The 17545-nt window shown below is 39.9% G+C and overlaps 1 protein-coding gene across 17 annotated transcripts in view; it reads right to left on the bottom strand.

The window, feature by feature from the left end:
- Positions 1 to 17545, bottom strand: part of Ankib1 (ankyrin repeat and IBR domain containing 1) — a 123940-nt gene that overhangs the window by 105448 nt on the left and 947 nt on the right. For 4 of the 17 annotated variants that reach the window (XM_087658359.1, XM_087658361.1, XM_087658368.1 and 1 more), the window contains exons 2-3: positions 16752 to 16920; positions 16555 to 16633 (exon numbers count right to left, since the gene is read on the bottom strand). The exons of the other annotated variants lie outside the window; for them this stretch is intronic. The gene's annotated coding sequence lies outside the window, so the exon portion shown is untranslated. The remainder of the gene's footprint in view (positions 1 to 16554; positions 16634 to 16751; positions 16921 to 17545) is intronic. 17 annotated transcript variants of the gene reach the window in all.

Raw genomic sequence — 17545 nt, 5'->3', positions numbered from 1 at the left:
AGCTGTGAATTCTTTGTTTAGCTCTGCATCCCATTTTTTAACAGGGTTATTTGGCTCTCTGGTGTCTAACTTCTTGAGTTTTTGGTATATATAGGATATTAGCCCTCTATCAGACGTAGGGTTGGTAAAGATCTTTTCCCAATCTGTTGGTTGAAGTTTTGTCCTGATGACAGTGTCCTTTGCATTACAGAAGCTTTGCAGTTTTATGAGGTCCCATTTGTTGGTGTTTTGTTCAGGAAGTTTTCCCTAGTGCCCATGTGTTTGAGGCTCTTCCCCACTTTCTCTTCTATACACACAAAGGTCTAACTGCTGTTAAACCCCAAGTGCTGAAATTAAATGCATGCACCACTATGCCCAAATATTTTTAAAGAAAAAAATTGTAGAATGCTGCCAATTTACATTACAGAAACATAAAAATTGTAAAGGGCAAATTTCAAATGAACAGCTGAGAAGAGAGTTCATCTTCGGAGAAATGAGAGTTGCATTCACAAGTAGTAGCACAGGGCTATAATTCTGGCATTCAGTAAGTTGAGGCATTGGACTTCCAGGAGTTTGAAACCAGTAATAAGTTAAACAGTGAGTCCCATGAAAAAGGAATAGAGCTCGGGGAGGGAAGAGAGAGGAAAGAGAATGGGAGAAGATGACGATGAGAGGAAGAAAAGAAATAGAAAGGAAAAACATGCGAATTATACATTTAATATTATGAAGTGAAATTTCAGATGTTAATGAAAACATTGAACAGTATGGCTTGAGTGCATGTGCAGAAGTAAATTGCTAGAAACCAAATTCCTGGGTTCATAATGAGTTTACCATGAGAAAACCTATGGTATGTGTTCTTCTCTCATTTAATTCACATGCAACTCCACCTACATTTTACAATAAACTAACAAATACTAAACAGGTTTTAGAAACTTAGTTATTTTGGAAAGGCTTAATGGTAACCTGAAAACATTCTAGAGGGACGCCCCAGTTAGAATCCTGGTTTTCTCATTTACTAAATTAGAGTCTACTATATGTGTAGATCCTTGAGTCTCGATTGGTATCTAGACGAAGTCATTTATATTTCCATATACTTTTGTGAATCCTAAATCTTAAGTGTTAAATTCATTTCTCATTCTACTGCTATAGGAACCAAATATAATATTTTTTCCTTAGGTCAACTGTCCATTACCAAGGCCACAAACCTAAACTATCTCAAATTAGAAACTCTATAGTAAAAAAAAAGAAAGAAACTCTATTGTATCAGAAACAAAACTCGAATCCCATGTCTACTTACTTTATATCCCATATAACTTAATGAAGTAATAAAGATCTTACAGAAATATAATAGCCTGTATGATTAACAAAATTATGAAGATTTGAGTCTTCATCCATCCGTGCTACTCTATATCCTGAAGAGATGGAGCTTAAGTGCTACAGTGACACTTTCAGATTGAAAAGTCAATCTATAATTCAAAATATAGTCTGACAGATTACTTGAAAAATCTAAAGCAACTGTGATGTTTATATCAAGTACACAAATTTCAAGACTTATTGGGCCAAAAGAAACCAAATTAAGATACCAGATCCTTCTGTAGAACCCAACTGCTCCAAATAAGGAAGCTAAGAAACAGTGGCTATGTAAACTCAAGTCTATGAGAGGCTCAATTACCGTGGCCACAAAACTTTCAATTCAGGTTAAAAAGGTAGAAATCAGTATCGATTTTTCTTGAAAATATGACCAAAAAAAGTAGCAATGGCATTACTGTAACTCCTGAAAGCAAGATGTATGTCAATCTCTTACTCTGCCTGTTAGAAAGCACTGTAATCAATGAAAGCGATCAGAAATGCATATATGTCACAGAGGACTAAAAGATGTTTAGTTATTCCCACCAAGACACATAGAGTTAGAAATTACAATTTATGCCAGGGGAAAAGTTGCCCTCTCCAAAAACAACAACAACAACAACGACAACCAGTAATTTCAAATACAAACAAAAGAAAGGCACAGGACAAAGTGATTTTTTAAAAATGAAACAGAACAATTAAATATTCAAAGTAAAGATTTAGATGTGATTTCCAGATTCACTTCTTGGAAGAAAGATATACTTTTTAGAGAAATAAACTCGTAGGGAAAAAGTACTTTTGGCCCACCTACCGCACGCCTATATACAGGGAAATCCCACAGAACAAAGCAAACTGAGTCACAGAGCCATGGGTTTACAGTTTGCACACAGTAACAAGGTGTCATTTCCAAGCTATCAAACCAGGAAAGGGAGAATGCTGCAATGCCTAAAAGAGTACAGGAAGACTTTACCAAGAGACAGCTGAGTAAAGAGCTAAAGGAGAGAGGCATGCGCCATCTGCAAGTAAGAATCTTCCGGATAAAAAGAACAAACTTGGATGCTCAAGTACAGAAAAGCGGTGATGAGAGTGAGGAGTCAGAGAACTAACAACAGCAGCTAAGTTCTTGGGAGATTGCTTTAAATTACTTCATTTTTATTCTGGGTGAAAAGGAAAGCAACTGGAGGCTTTTTGCAGGGAGGGCGATGACCTTGTTCCATTTAACCTGGCTGGCAGACTGATGGGAAAACAAGAGGCAGGAGCCCATTTCTAAGCTGCAGCAGTAACCCACTGAAAGCTGGCTTGGCAGAGGGCTTGGCAGAGGGGATAGCAGGAGTGGTGGGAGTGAGCGGTTATTCCAACTTGGGATGCACTCCGCAAGTAACAAGGGTGGAAAAGCGAGAAGGACTCTGTGGCTCTGTGGCTCTCTGTCATCACACCTGGAAGGACGGAGCTATGAAGGAAGTACTGTGAAGGAGAAGTGTGAGGGCCAATTACATCCAAGACACATTAGACAGTACATAAACAAACACACACAGGGCTGGGGATTTAGCTCAGTGGTAGAGCGCTTACCTAGGAAGCGCAAGGCCCTGGGTTCGGTCCCCAGCTCCGAAAAAAAGAACCAAAAAAAAAAAAACAAAAAAAACAAAAAAAACAAAAAAACAAACACACACAAGACAGAAGTGGAACAGACGAGTCTAAAGATAATATTTCCCAATTCACAATGTATAGACAGAATTAAAACTGCTCTTACAGAAATATTAAATAAAGTGCCTTATTTCCATACAGTTTTCCAATTTAAAAAGCTACGATTTTTCTCTTAGTGTCTAATGAATAATATTCATTATTAAATACTCATGTTAAATAGAATCAGAAAATCAATTATGGAGACAGAAATATATGCGACCAAGTGAAAGTAGTAAAGGGTATGAATAGGAAAAGTACATAAAGCATCACAACAATGTCAATGTAAGTTTCAAGTTACAAACAGAACACCGACATCATGGTATGTGCTATATTTAAAAAACAGTCCTTAATGTGTAATTGATGCTATTTAGATCCAAAAGTAAATATATACTAAATGACTGGGTCTCTTTAAGTCATATTCTGGCCAGCAGACAAATGACTCTCCAAATGAATGGACCCGTACTGTCCCTCTCACTCCAGCATGTCTTGCACAAGATACGACATTAATCTTCTATGTCACCGTGTAACAGGTAAAGAGATTGCTTCCTAAAGGAACATTGACTTCTCACTTGGATCCACACAGTAACAACAAAGACCAGGAGAAAAGCCTGGCATCTGCCTTCATTCTGTATCTCTTTTACTTTTCCTACTTAGCTTTATGCAGATATATTAATCACTTAAAGACTATGTGTCCAAAAACTGTTGATAAAAGGTAGAACAGTCCTCTATTTTTAGTCTCATTCCCCTTCAAAGCTGAACGCACAGAGAATAACTAGAGTATTTTACTGTCAGTCTTTACAAAGCCCTGCTCCATACCTTAGCCTTCTCGCTGTCTTACAATCACCAAGCAGGAACGGTGAAGTCCTACAGACAGATGGAAACTGAGGCTGCTTCTCTCTAGCAACAGAAAACATCTGCTCAAATGATATGGGCTTCTTCACAGTCCCTTACAGAAATGGAATAGAATTATAAAGCCCACTTGAGCAGTTTGAACAAGAATACTACTCTTACAGAGGGCCTGGGTTCAGTTGTCAGCACTCACACTGGGCAGCTCACAACCATGAATAACTCCAGGTCAAAGGGATCTGATCTTCTCTTCCTGCCTCTCTGAGCATTTGCACACATGCATAAATTTTAAAATCATTTAAAAAATAAAATAAAGACTTAGTGGTTAAGAGCACTGGCTGCCCTTCTAGAAGTACTGAGTTCAACTCCTAGTAATCACATGGCGGCTCATGACCATCTGTAATGTAATCTGGTGCCCTCTTAAGATGTGCAGGTGTGGTAATGGGGGTTTACAAAAAAATGTGCAGGTGTACATGCAGATAGAGTGTGCATATACATAAATAAAAAATCTATTAAAAAATAAAATTGTACTAATCAGAGTTCCTCAACTAAAGCACAAAACAAAGAGAAATGATTGAGAACTTTCTTAAATTCTCCAAGAGATTATACATAACCTTCTAAAGGCTTGGGAAGAAATAATTTAACTTCATGCCCTAGATAACAGAAATCCTAGAAGGATCTGGGAACTTGTTAGAAAAAACTGAGGCCCCCACCCAGATGCCCAGAATCAGAAACTCTGGATGGAAGGCTCAATGATTTGTGTATTAAGAAACTGTCTACATGACTCTAATACATGCTAACTTGGAGAATTCTAGCTTAGAGCCCTAAGACTCAGTTTTCTTAAGGAGTCAAGTGAAAAATACTATTGGACCACATAGTTATTGAACATTGGAATCTTATTTTTCACCTTTTCTTATCTTTTATACCTGACACTTAACACATGAGCAGTTAAGAAACATCAGGTGTTCCTACTTCCTGAGTTGCCCTGCTTCTCATCATTACATCATATCAAATTATCAAGCTAAAACCTTTACCCTCCTTTCTTATCCCTCCATATTTTATATAAACACACACACACACACACACACACACACACACACACACACACACCCCAAAAAAATCATGTTAAATCTGTGGCCAGCACGTCAAGTCCAGTCTGGAGTAGAAGCTTCCTGTGCCCACATTAGTCCCACAGAGATCACACTTCTTTCCAGAAGCAGAGAGAGCCTGAGTCTAAATAGTAATTCTACTTAAATGATTTGGTATATTTAAATTAGGAAGAAGAAATCATCTCTAATTTTACAATTGTTTTGGGGAATCCGCTAATCCTCACATAGTTATTGGCAACATACACTCTCTTTTTTTATTCCTCATTCTGAACAACGAATATGGCAGGGGAAAGAAGAATCTTAATTCTTATTAATTAACATTAATAAATGTTACTCTATTGTCCAATAGCATGACACACCAGTCTAGAATCTTGTCTTCTGCTGTCTCATCAGTTCAATACTAAGTTTCTCAGAAACTATCCTAGCATGTTCACAATAACTGCTTCATTCATGTAATGTGGCAATTTTCTGGCCAACAGTTATCTCCCTGATTATTCTCCATCCCACGCAGAGAGTGCCTGTAGAAAATCAAGAGTGGAGTTGGTTGATACTTTCTGTCCCCACTGGAAACTATTTTAATTGTATTCTAATCTTATTTTACAAGATTTCTGAGGTAGAAGTAACATACAGACAGTAGGTCAAGGGGGAGGCAGTGTAGAATAAATACATGGAAAGAATATGGGACTTAATGAGCTCAAGTCTTTTTAAAAACTTCTACAATTATATTTATTTCTGTGTGTGTGCAAATGCATTTTGAGGTTATATGCACTATCAGAGGAGAGGAGTGGTCCTCTCCTTCCACCATGTAATTCCTGAGGACTGATATCTAGTTGGGGAGTCTGGCAGTAAACACTATCTAACCATCCAGCCCTGAGCTCCAGCCATAATTCAAGCTTTTGTAGCCCTCACTTTATAAGACAGGAGCCATAGTACTATTATACTATTGATAGTTAGACTGTATTTTAAAACACAAAGTCGAAGTCCCACACCGGCGGATCCCGGACCGCAGCAGCTCTCTGCTCCCAAAACCCGTGGGAGAGAGACCTCACCGCCTGATCAGGTGGGCACTCCTGAGGCTGCAGAGCGGAGGAGACCACCAACACTGCCCACCCCTGCCCACATCCCTGGCCCAAGAGGCAACTGTATAAGGCCTCTGGGTTCCCGTAGGGGAGGGCCCGGGAGCGGCAGGACCCCTGCGCCTGAGACACTGCCGGAACCTGAAGGAAACAGACCGGATAAACAGTTCTCTGCACCCAAATCCCGTGGGAGGGAGAGCTGAACCTTCAGAGAGGCGGACACGCCTGGGAAACCAGAAGAGACTGCACTCTGTGCACATCCAGGCGCCAGAGGAAAACACCAAACGCCATCTGGAACCCTGGTGCACGGAGGCTCCCGGAAAGAGCGGCGCAGATCTTCCCGGTTGCTGCCACAGCGGAGAGGACTTAGGCAGTACCCCACGAGCAAACTTGAGCCTTGGAACTGCAGGTAGGACCAACTTTTCCCCTGGAAGAAACCTGCCTGGTGAACTCAGGACACACAGAGGCAAAATTCCTCTAAGGCCGGGCACTTCCTGTGTTTACCGGAAGTCCCACACCAGCGGATCCCGGACCGCAGCAGCTCTCTGCTCCCAAAACCCGTGGGAGAGAGACCTCACCGCCTGATCAGGTGGGCACTCCTGAGGCTGCAGAGCGGAGGAGACCACCAACACTGCCCACCCCTGCCCACATCCCTGGCCCAAGAGGCAACTGTATAAGGCCTCTGGGTTCCCGTAGGGGAGGGCCCGGGAGCGGCAGGACCCCTGCGCCTGAGACACTGCCGGAACCTGAAGGAAACAGACCGGATAAACAGTTCTCTGCACCCAAATCCCGTGGGAGGGAGAGCTGAACCTTCAGAGAGGCGGACACGCCTGGGAAACCAGAAGAGACTGCACTCTGTGCACATCCAGGCGCCAGAGGAAAACACCAAACGCCATCTGGAACCCTGGTGCACGGAGGCTCCCGGAATGAGCGGCGCAGATCTTCCCGGTTGCTGCCACAGCGGAGAGGACTTAGGCAGTACCCCACGAGCAAACTTGAGCCTTGGAACCGCAGGTAGGACCAACTTTTCCCCTGCAAGAAACCTGCCTGGTGAACTCAAGACACAGGCCCACAGGAACAGCTGAAGACCTGTAGAGAGGAAAAACTACACGCCCGAAAGCAGAACACTCTGTCCCCATAACTGGCTGAAAGAAAACAGGAAAACAGGTCTACAGCACTCCTGACACACAGGTTATAGGACAGTCTAGCCACTGTCAGAAATAGCAGAACAAAGTAACACTAGAGATAATCTGATGGCGAGAGGCAAGCACAGGAACCCAAGCAACAGAAACCAAGACTACATGCCATCATCGGAGCCCAATTCTCCCACCAAAACAAACATGGAATATCCAAACACACCAGAAAAGCAAGATCTAGTTTCAAAATCATATTTGATCATGATGCTGGAGGACTTCAAGAAAGACGTGAAGAACTCCCATAGAGAACAAGTAGAAGCCTACAGAGAGGAATCGCAAAAATCCCTGAAAGAATTCCAGGAAAACACAATCAAACAGTTGAAGGAATTAAAAATGGAAATAGAAGCAATCAAGAAAGAACACATGGAAACAACCCTGGACATAGAAAATCAAAAGAAAAGACAAGGAGCTGTAGATACAAGCTTCACCAACAGAATTCAAGAGATGGAAGAGAGAATCTCGGGAGCAGAAGATTCCATAGAAATCATTGACTCAACTGTCAAAGATAATGTAAAGCGGAAAAAGCTACTGGTCCAAAACATACAGGAAATCCAGGACTCAATGAGAAGATCAAACCTAAGGATAATAGGTATAGAAGAGAGTGAAGACTCCCAGCTCAAAGGACCAGTAAATATCTTCAACAAAATCATAGAAGAAAATTTCCCTAACCTAAAAAAAGAGATACCCATAGGCATACAAGAAGCCTACAGAACTCCAAATAGATTGGACCAGAAAAGAAACACCTCCCGTCACATAATTGTCAAAACACCAAACGCACAAAATAAAGAAAGAATATTAAAAGCAGTAAGGGAAAAAGGTCAAGTAACATATAAAGGCAGACCTATCAGAATCACACCAGACTTTTCGCCAGAAACTATGAAGGCCAGAAGATCCTGGACAGATGTCATACAGACCCTAAGAGAACACAAATGCCAGCCCAGGTTACTGTATCCTGCAAAACTCTCAATTAACATAGATGGAGAAACCAAGATATTCCATGACAAAACCAAATTTACACAATATCTTTCTACAAGTCCAGCACTACAAAGGATAATAAAGGGTAAAGCCCAACATAAGGAGGCAAGCTATACCCTAGAAGCAAGAAACTAATCGTCTTGGCAACAAAACAAAGAGAATGAAAGCACACAAACATAACCTCACATCCAAATATGAATATAACGGGAAGCAATAATCACTATTCCTTAATATCTCTCAATATCAATGGCCTCAACTCCCCAATAAAAAGACATAGATTAACAAACTGGATACGCAACGAGGACCCTGCATTCTGCTGCCTACAGGAAACACACCTCAGAGACAAAGACAGACATTACCTCAGAGTGAAAGGCTGGAAAACAATTTTCCAAGCAAATGGTCAGAAGAAGCAAGCTGGAGTAGCCATTCTAATATCAAATAAAATCAATTTTCAACTAAAAGTCATCAAAAAAGATAAGGAAGGACCCTTCATATTCATCAAAGGAAAAATCCACCAAGATGAAGTCTCAATCCTAAATATCTATGCCCCAAATACAAGGGCACCTACATATGTAAAAGAAACCTTACTAAAGCTCAAAACACACATTGCACCTCACACAATAATAGTAGGAGATTTCAACACCCCACTCTCATCAATGGACAGATCATGGAAAGAGAAATTAAACAGAGATGTAGACAGACTAAGAGAAGTCATGAGCCAAATGGACTTAACGGATATTTATAGAACATTCTATCCTAAAGCAAAAGGATATACCTTCTTCTCAGCTCCTCATGGTACTTTCTCCAAAATTGACCATATAATTGGTCAAAAAACGGGCCTCAACAGGTACAGAAAGATAGAAATAATCCCATGCGTGCTATCGGACCACCACGGCCTAAAACTGGTCTTCAATAACAATAAGGGAAGAATGCCCACATATACGTGGAAATTGAACAATGCTCTACTCAATGATAACCTGGTCAAGGAAGAAATAAAGAAAGAAATTAAAAACTTTTTAGAATTTAATGAAAATGAAGGTACAACATACCCAAACTTATGGGACACAATGAAAGCTGTGCTAAGAGGAAAACTCATAGCGCTGAGTGCCTGCAGAAAGAAACAGGAAAGAGCATATGTCAGCAGCTTGACAGCACACCTAAAAGCTCTAGAACAAAAAGAAGCAAATACACCCAGGAGGAGTAGAAGGCAGGAAATAATCAAACTCAGAGCTGAAATCAACCAAGTAGAAACAAAAAGGACCATAGAAAGAATCAACAGAACCAAAAGTTGGTTCTTTGAGAAAATCAACAAGATAGATAAACCCTTAGCCAGACTAACGAGAGGACACAGAGAGTGCGTCCAAATTAACAAAATCAGAAATGAAAAGGGAGACATAACTACAGATTCAGAGGAAATTCAAAAAATCATCAGATCTTACTATAAAAACCTGTATTCAACAAAACTTGAAAATCTTCAGGAAATGGACAATTTCCTAGACAGATACCAGGTATCGAAGTTAAATCAGGAACAGATAAACCAGTTAAACAACCCCATAACTCCTAAGGAAATAGAAGCAGTCATTAAAGGTCTCCCAACCAAAAAGAGCCCAGGTCCAGACGGGTTTAGTGCAGAATTCTATCAAACCTTCATAGAAGACCTTATACCAATATTATCCAAACTATTCCACAAAATTGAAACAGATGGAGCCCTACCGAATTCCTACTATGAAGCCACAATTACTCTTATACCTAAACCACACAAAGACACAACAAAGAAAGAGAACTTCAGACCAATTTCCCTTATGAATATCGACGCAAAAATACTCAATAAAATTCTGGCAAACCGAATTCAAGAGCACATCAAAACAATCATCCACCATGATCAAGTAGGCTTCATCCCAGGCATGCAGGGATGGTTTAATATAAGGAAAACCATCAACGTGATCCATCATATAAACAAACTGAAAGAACAGAACCACATGATCATTTCATTAGATGCTGAGAAAGCATTTGACAAAATTCAACACCCCTTCATGATAAAAGTCCTGGAAAGAATAGGTATTCAAGGCCCATACCTAAACATAGTAAAAGCCATATACAGCAAACCAGTTGCTAACATTAAACTAAATGGAGAGAAACTTGAAGCAATCCCACTAAAATCAGGGACTAGACAAGGCTGCCCACTCTCTCCCTACTTATTCAATATAGTTCTTGAAGTTCTAGCCAGAGCAATCAGACAACAAAAGGAGATCAAGGGGATACAGATCGGAAAAGAAGAGGTCAAAATATCACTATTTGCAGACGACATGATAGTATATTTAAGTGATCCCAAAAGTTCCACCAGAGAACTACTAAAGCTGATAAACAACTTCAGCAAAGTGGCTGGGTATAAAATTAACTCAAATAAATCAGTTGCCTTCCTCTATACAAAAGAGAAACAAGCCGAGAAAGAAATTAGGGAAACGATACCCTTCATAATAGACCCAAATAATATAAAGTACCTCGGTGTGACTTTAACCAAGCAAGTAAAAGATCTGTACAATAAGAACTTCAAGACACTGAGGAAAGAAATTGAAGAAGACCTCAGAAGATGGAAAGATCTCCCATGCTCATGGATTGGCAGGATTAATATAGTAAAAATGGCCATTTTACCAAAAGCAATCTACAGATTCAATGCAATCCCCATCAAAATACCAATCCAATTCTTCAAAGAGTTAGACAGAACAATTTGCAAATTCATCTGGAATAACAAAAAACCCAGGATAGCTAAAGCTATCCTCAACAATAAAAGGACTTCAGGGGGAATCACTATCCCTGAACTCAAGCAGTATTACAGAGCAATAGTGATAAAAACTGCATGGTATTGGTACAGAGACAGACAGATAGACCAATGGAATAGAATTGAAGACCCAGAAATGAACCCACACACCTACGGTCACTTGATTTTTGACAAAGGAGCCAAAACCATCCAATGGAAAAAAGATAGCATTTTCAGCAAATGGTGCTGGTTCAACTGGAGGGCAACATGTAGAAGAATGCAGATCGATCCATGCTTATCACCCTGTACAAAGCTTAAGTCCAAGTGGATCAAGGACCTCCACATCAAACCAGACACACTCAAACTAATAGAAGAAAAACTAGGGAAGCATCTGGAACACATGGGCACTGGAAAAAATTTCCTGAACAAAACACCAATGGCTTATGCTCTAAGATCAAGAATCGACAAATGGGATCTCATAAAACTGCAAAGCTTCTGTAAGGCAAAGGACACTGTGGTTAGGACAAAACGGCAACCAACAGATTGGGAAAAGATCTTTACCAATCCTATAACAGATAGAGGCCTTATATCCAAAATATACAAAGAACTCAAGAAGTTAGACCGCAGGGAAACAAATAACCCTATTAAAAAATGGGGTTCAGAGCTAAACAAAGAATTCACAGCTGAGGAATGCCGAATGGCTGAGAAACACCTAAAGAAATGTTCAACATCTTTAGTCATAAGGGAAATGCAAATCAAAACAACCCTGAGATTTCACCTCACACCAGTGAGAATGGCTAAGATCAAAAACTCAGGTGACAGCAGATGCTGGCGAGGATGTGGAGAAAGAGGAACACTCCTCCATTGTTGGTGGGATTGCAGACTGGTAAAACCATTCTGGAAATCAGTCTGGAGGTTCCTCAGAAAATTGGACATTGATCTGCCTGAGGATCCAGCCATACCTCTCTTGGGCATATACCCAAAAGATGCCTCAACATATAAAAGAGACACGTGCTCCACTATGTTCATCGCAGCCTTATTTATAATAGCCAGAAACTGGAAAGAACCCAGATGCCCTTCAACAGAGGAATGGATACAGAAAATGTGGTACATCTACACAATGGAATATTACTCAGCTATCAAAAACAACGAGTTTATGAAATTCGTAGGCAAATGGTTGGAACTGGAAAATATCATCCTGAGTGAGCTAACCCACTCACAGAAAGACATACATGGTATGCACTCATTGATAAGTGGCTATTAGCCCAAATGCTTGAATTACCCTAGATCCCTAGAACAAAGGAAACTCAAGACGGATGATCAAAATGTGAATGCTTCACTCCTTCTTTAAATGAGGAAAAAGAATACCCTTGGCAGGGAAGGGAGAGGCAAAGATTAAAACAGAGACTGAAGGAACACCCATTCAGAGCCTGCCCCACAGCTGGCCCATACATATACAGCCACCCAATTAGACAAGATGGATGAAGCAAAGAAGTGCAGACCGACAGGAGCCGGATGTAGATTGCTCCTGAGAGACACAGCCAGAATACAGCAAATACAGAGGCGAATGCCAGCAGCAAACCACTGAACTGAGAATAGGTCCCCCGTTGAAGGAATCAGAGAAAGAACTGGAAGAGCTTGAAGGTGCTCGAGACCCCAAAAGTACAACAATGTCAAGCAACCAGAGCTTCCAGGGACTAAGCCACTACCTAAAGACTATACATGGACTGACTCTGGACTCTGTCCCCATAGGTAGCAATGAATATCCTAGTAAGAGCACCAGTGGAAGGGGAAGCCCTGGGTCCTGCTAAGACTGAACCCCCAGTGAACTAGACTATGCGGGGAGGGTGGCAATGGGGGGAGGTTTGGGAGGGGAACACCCATAAGGAAGGGGAGGGGGGAGGGTGATGTTTGTCCGGAAACCGGGAAAGGGAATAACACTTGAAATGTATATAAGAAATACTCAAGTTAATAAAAAAAATAAAAAATAAAAAAAAATATTCAAATTAAAAAAAAACACAAAGTCCTTGATAACATGCATATATTTATATAAACATTTAATATTTAATTAACACAGGAACATACTTCAATATACCAGATGAAGTTCCATTCTTTTTAGATCCCATACCTAATTATGTTATAACCAGATTAACTTTACCAGACAACAAACATGATTTTATTCTATTTTAGAATACTATAAAGGTCCTTGCCCTAAAGAAAATTCCTGGCAAAAGCCAGCACTTATAAGTCATTTTCATTTTGAGGCATCTGGATCATAGCTCCCCAGCCTCTTACTAAGTTACACAATGTCTAACTTGGTCATACGCTGCTGAGCTTACCACCTCAAACTGTAATTCGGCGTTTGTCTGCTTTCCTGGTTATGTGGTAAATTCCCTGAGAACAAGAACTACATCACACCCAAGGTTGGTTCGTTTGTCTTCACTGGTGCTAGAGGTTAAATTCAGGGCTCTGCACTTGCTAGGCAAGCACTCTGGCTTGACCTTGTTCAGTTTTATGTGCTCGAAATATTATACTTATATTTAAAAAATTTTAACACTACTTATTGTGTAAAATGATTAAATTTCTATGTTTCCTAAAACATCAGCTTCCAATTTAACAATATAATCAATAATATTCACCTTTCTGTTTGAAATAACTTAGTGGAGGGGGGCATGAAAACCTTTTAAGCACCGCACCAGAGATTATAGGGGAGGACACACTTTTAATCCCAGCACTCTGGGAGGCAGAGGCAGGCAGATTTGTGAGCTTGAGGCCAACCTGGTCTACAAAGTGAGTCCAGGACAGTCAGGGTTATATTATACAGAGAAACCCTATCTCAGTAAACCAAAAAATAAAAAAATAAGAGAGATTATAGAGAAAAGTTCTGAGTTCTTAATCTAAATAAAAATTCATGTCACATGAAGCCAAATCTGCTTTATTTTCTAAAAGAGAATAAAAAACAATTCAGAAGAACTTATTGGGGTATAAAAGGGCAGGGCTCTGTCTTGGCTCAATTCTAGAGATTACTAGGTATGATACAGATAAGATGAGCAGAGGCCTGGACGAACAGAGAAGAAAACAGAGAGACTGCTACTCAGTCTGGGATGCCATCCTAAGGCCACAAGGAGATAAGCTGAGATAACCAAACAGAAAGACAGATGAGTGCGTATTCCTGACAGCTCTGTGGAGCCACCATACAGCTCCAGACAGTCTACATCTGATTTCCCACTGCAACGGGACATCCTCTAATTTGTTGTTTGTTTGCTTTGTGACATTAGGCTATCTCAGCCTTGGCTATAGAGTAAATTTAAGGCTAGTCTGGAAAAGAACTCAAAACAAAACAAAAAAGGGTATGTATACAAATGTATTGCATATGTATGCATATACAATTCATCTATCCTAATCACATACAGCAAAAGGAATTGGATGCACTCACATTCCAGTGGCAATGAGCATAAGCTCCCAAATTTTTTGTTATAAATATCTATCAAAAGCAAGGCTCCTTGTGGAAATGACTGATTTCAGGGGTAGAGCAAGCAAAGCACAAGATGAATCAGGAACAATTTATTCTGCTGGAAAGGAAATGCACAGTGAACCAGATAGGACCATGATGAATGGGTGTAGCAGCCAGTTTAAAGATGCACCCTATGGCTAACTGGGGTCAACTGAAATAGCACAATGGTGAAAGCAGAAACAACTGACAACACCTCACATAAAATCAAAGCCACTTAATCTCCATTTCAGTGAATAAAGACTCGAAGAGAGAAGCAGCTCTCGATAAGGCATCAACTTGTGCATGAAGAGGGGAGTAAACAGTAATTGCTAATCATCCTAAAAGCAGTTATTTTAGGTAGGAATCATCAAGGATATGAAGGCCAGCAAGTGAAGGGTTGATAAGAAATAAGATAATAGCACAATCTTAGAGTTTATTTCCACAGCTATATCTTGTTATGTTACCTGCTAGTGGCATGGTTTGAGAAAGAAAGGAAATCTTGACACTGTGTGCCTCTGTATGAAATTCAGGAGAGCATCACTTGGCTGGGGGCGTGAGAAAGTATTTTATAGTTGTAGGATGAGGGTTATGCCAGTAAGTTGAAATCATTTCAAAATTACTGTTAAAATTCTGAAAAATGTAATATACAATACCTCTTGGTAGGAAAAAAAGCTGGGAGGCAGCTATCATGCCTGCAGCTACAGACAAAATGAAACTTTGGTTTAAAGCAGCTATATATCTTCCTTTATCATACTAAATGGATACATTAACAAGGAAGGCAATATTTGTATACCTTCAGTGTATTAAAGTATATTACAGGTTTTTTCTTCATGTATTTTCAGTGGGCATTTACAGCCCAATGATAAAGAAAACTTGATTTGTTCATCTTTACAGACTAAGCGTCAAACAAATGTATAGTTTTGTTGCATGGGAATTCTAATTCCAGCATCATTCCCATCAGAGACTTGAATAATATCAAAGATTTTTACAAGTGAAACAGAAAGACTGTGAGTTTCAAGTGTGTACATGCAGTAATTTGAGTAATAGCAAAGATTTTTACCATAAGTGAAACCGAAAGTCTATGAGTTACAAGTTTTGTGTGTGTGTGTGTGTGTGTGTGCGCGCGCGCGCTCACACATGTGACAGAATAAAAAATGGCAAATGTCACTGTCTTTTAAGAAATCAAGAAGTATTAACAATCTGTTCTATGATCTCAAGAACAGAAAAGCATGGGATCAGTAGTAAAGGGAACTGGACAAAAGAAGAGCTAGCTCTTATCAGATTTTGAGTTTTAAAAGTGAACGAAATGTTTGGAATACAAATGAAGCTCTGGGAGAAAGTGTTAGTAGTTGTGAGCTATGCTTCTAGAAAAGTTAGGGGCTCCAAGAAACCGTTAGACTGAACTGTATCAAAATGCTACTGGGCCGTAATTTCTTCTAATAACAGGAGGATATCACTTTCAAGTCTGAAGAAGTATTTTCATTGCGGAATCGAAATCCTCCAAGACATTTAGATAGATTCACAGTCAAACATTGGTAAATTCAAGGAGACAGGGAATCTTGACATACTCATCCTTGTAGCAATAGAGCATTAATCCTGATCGTCACATGCAGTTAGGTAAAGGTTGAATGAAATGAGGTAAAGAAAGGAGCAGGAAATAAAATATGTAGGGTGGGGAGGGAGGCGGTACTGTTCCTCAAGTTAGGTCATTCTGAAAGGGTAAACAAGAGACCTGAGCATTCTGAGGATGTTACACAAACTCCTCCAGGGTGAGACGATTCTGAGCTGACTCGAAATTGTCAGAAAGACTAAACTTTAAGCTAGATGAATGGTGCATGTACCCTCAAAGGGAAGAAAATCAGTCAAAACATGGTGGAAAGGTTTCACTCCATTCAGGGAGATCAGAGAAACTTTATTCATGCTTTTCCATCAACTGTATTTACTCACATATGAAAATAACTTTGATCCTTTACCTACAGGCAAGCTGTATAAATATGGGTGAGCACACCCAGGAAGGGAAGAGGAGAGACAATCACCTCTCAGAAGGGAGGGTGCCACAGGAGCATAATAGAACTTTATCTCCACGGCTCACCTGTTCATAGTCCTGATTTTATAAGACTGCATACATGACTTCAGGACTCATTCACAGCATAAACTCAAAGTTCTCAGAGCTGTGAGGAAACAAGTAAAATAGGAACAGTTGGTCCTATCTTTCCCCTTTGTCCTAAAGACAACAGAAATTAGTGAAATTTTTTAAAAAAAAGATTGTTCCGTGTAACTGCCCATTACCTCGGAAAACACTCAGAGCTTCTTATTCCGAAGCTGATTTTACAGAAAACAGAAGGCGCACCTTCAACAATGCACTCAGGTCCACACAGTGTTGGGCTTCTGTGCCAAGTAAAGTACATTTCCAGATTGACTGTTACAGCTACATCTTCTGAGTCTGCTTCAAACCAAACTAGGAAGTGTAAAGTTACAAAACTGAACGGCCCAAGATCAAGGTTTGTCGGGGTGACTAAACATATTTATTGTTCTTAAGGAAAGAATAGTTTCCAAGAAAAAAAAATCACCAATGCTAACATACTACCTTAGTTTACAGAACAATATCAGAACCTAAAACGTACAGAGTTACATTATTTTTAGAATTATCATTTGCTTTCCACAGTGCCTTGAAAAGCAGTTAATGCATGAAGACACAGGACAACTATTGTCCATTCACTAACAGCATTAAAATTATATTTTAACCTAATTTCTGGAAAGTTCTGCAAAAGTAACCTAAAAATAAAAACTAAAATTTAATGAGAAAAAGCCTAGTCAAACAGTAATCAAAACGGTAAGAAATTAACAGTATCCAAAGTACACTAACTAAAAATTTACATGTTTTCACAGTCGGTCTTCAGATTTACTAGTAAAGCTTTTCGGGAATGGGTGTTTCAATGCAAGATTTCTTTCAACATGCCATTCCTTAAGAATGAAGCATCTCTTCGGATGCTTCATTACTGCTCTAGCTCAAATTTTCTCCGACTCAAACATCAATGTATAAACAGTTCACACATACAGGGAGAGGGATGAGGGTACAGAGG

This window comes from Rattus norvegicus, chromosome 4 (assembly GCF_021556685.1).
Source record: "Rattus norvegicus strain SHRSP/BbbUtx chromosome 4, alternate assembly SHRSP_T2T, whole genome shotgun sequence".
NCBI lineage: Eukaryota > Metazoa > Chordata > Mammalia > Rodentia > Muridae > Rattus > Rattus norvegicus.
Note: the sequence above shows the minus strand (reverse complement) of the source record. Positions and strands in the feature narration are given on the sequence as shown.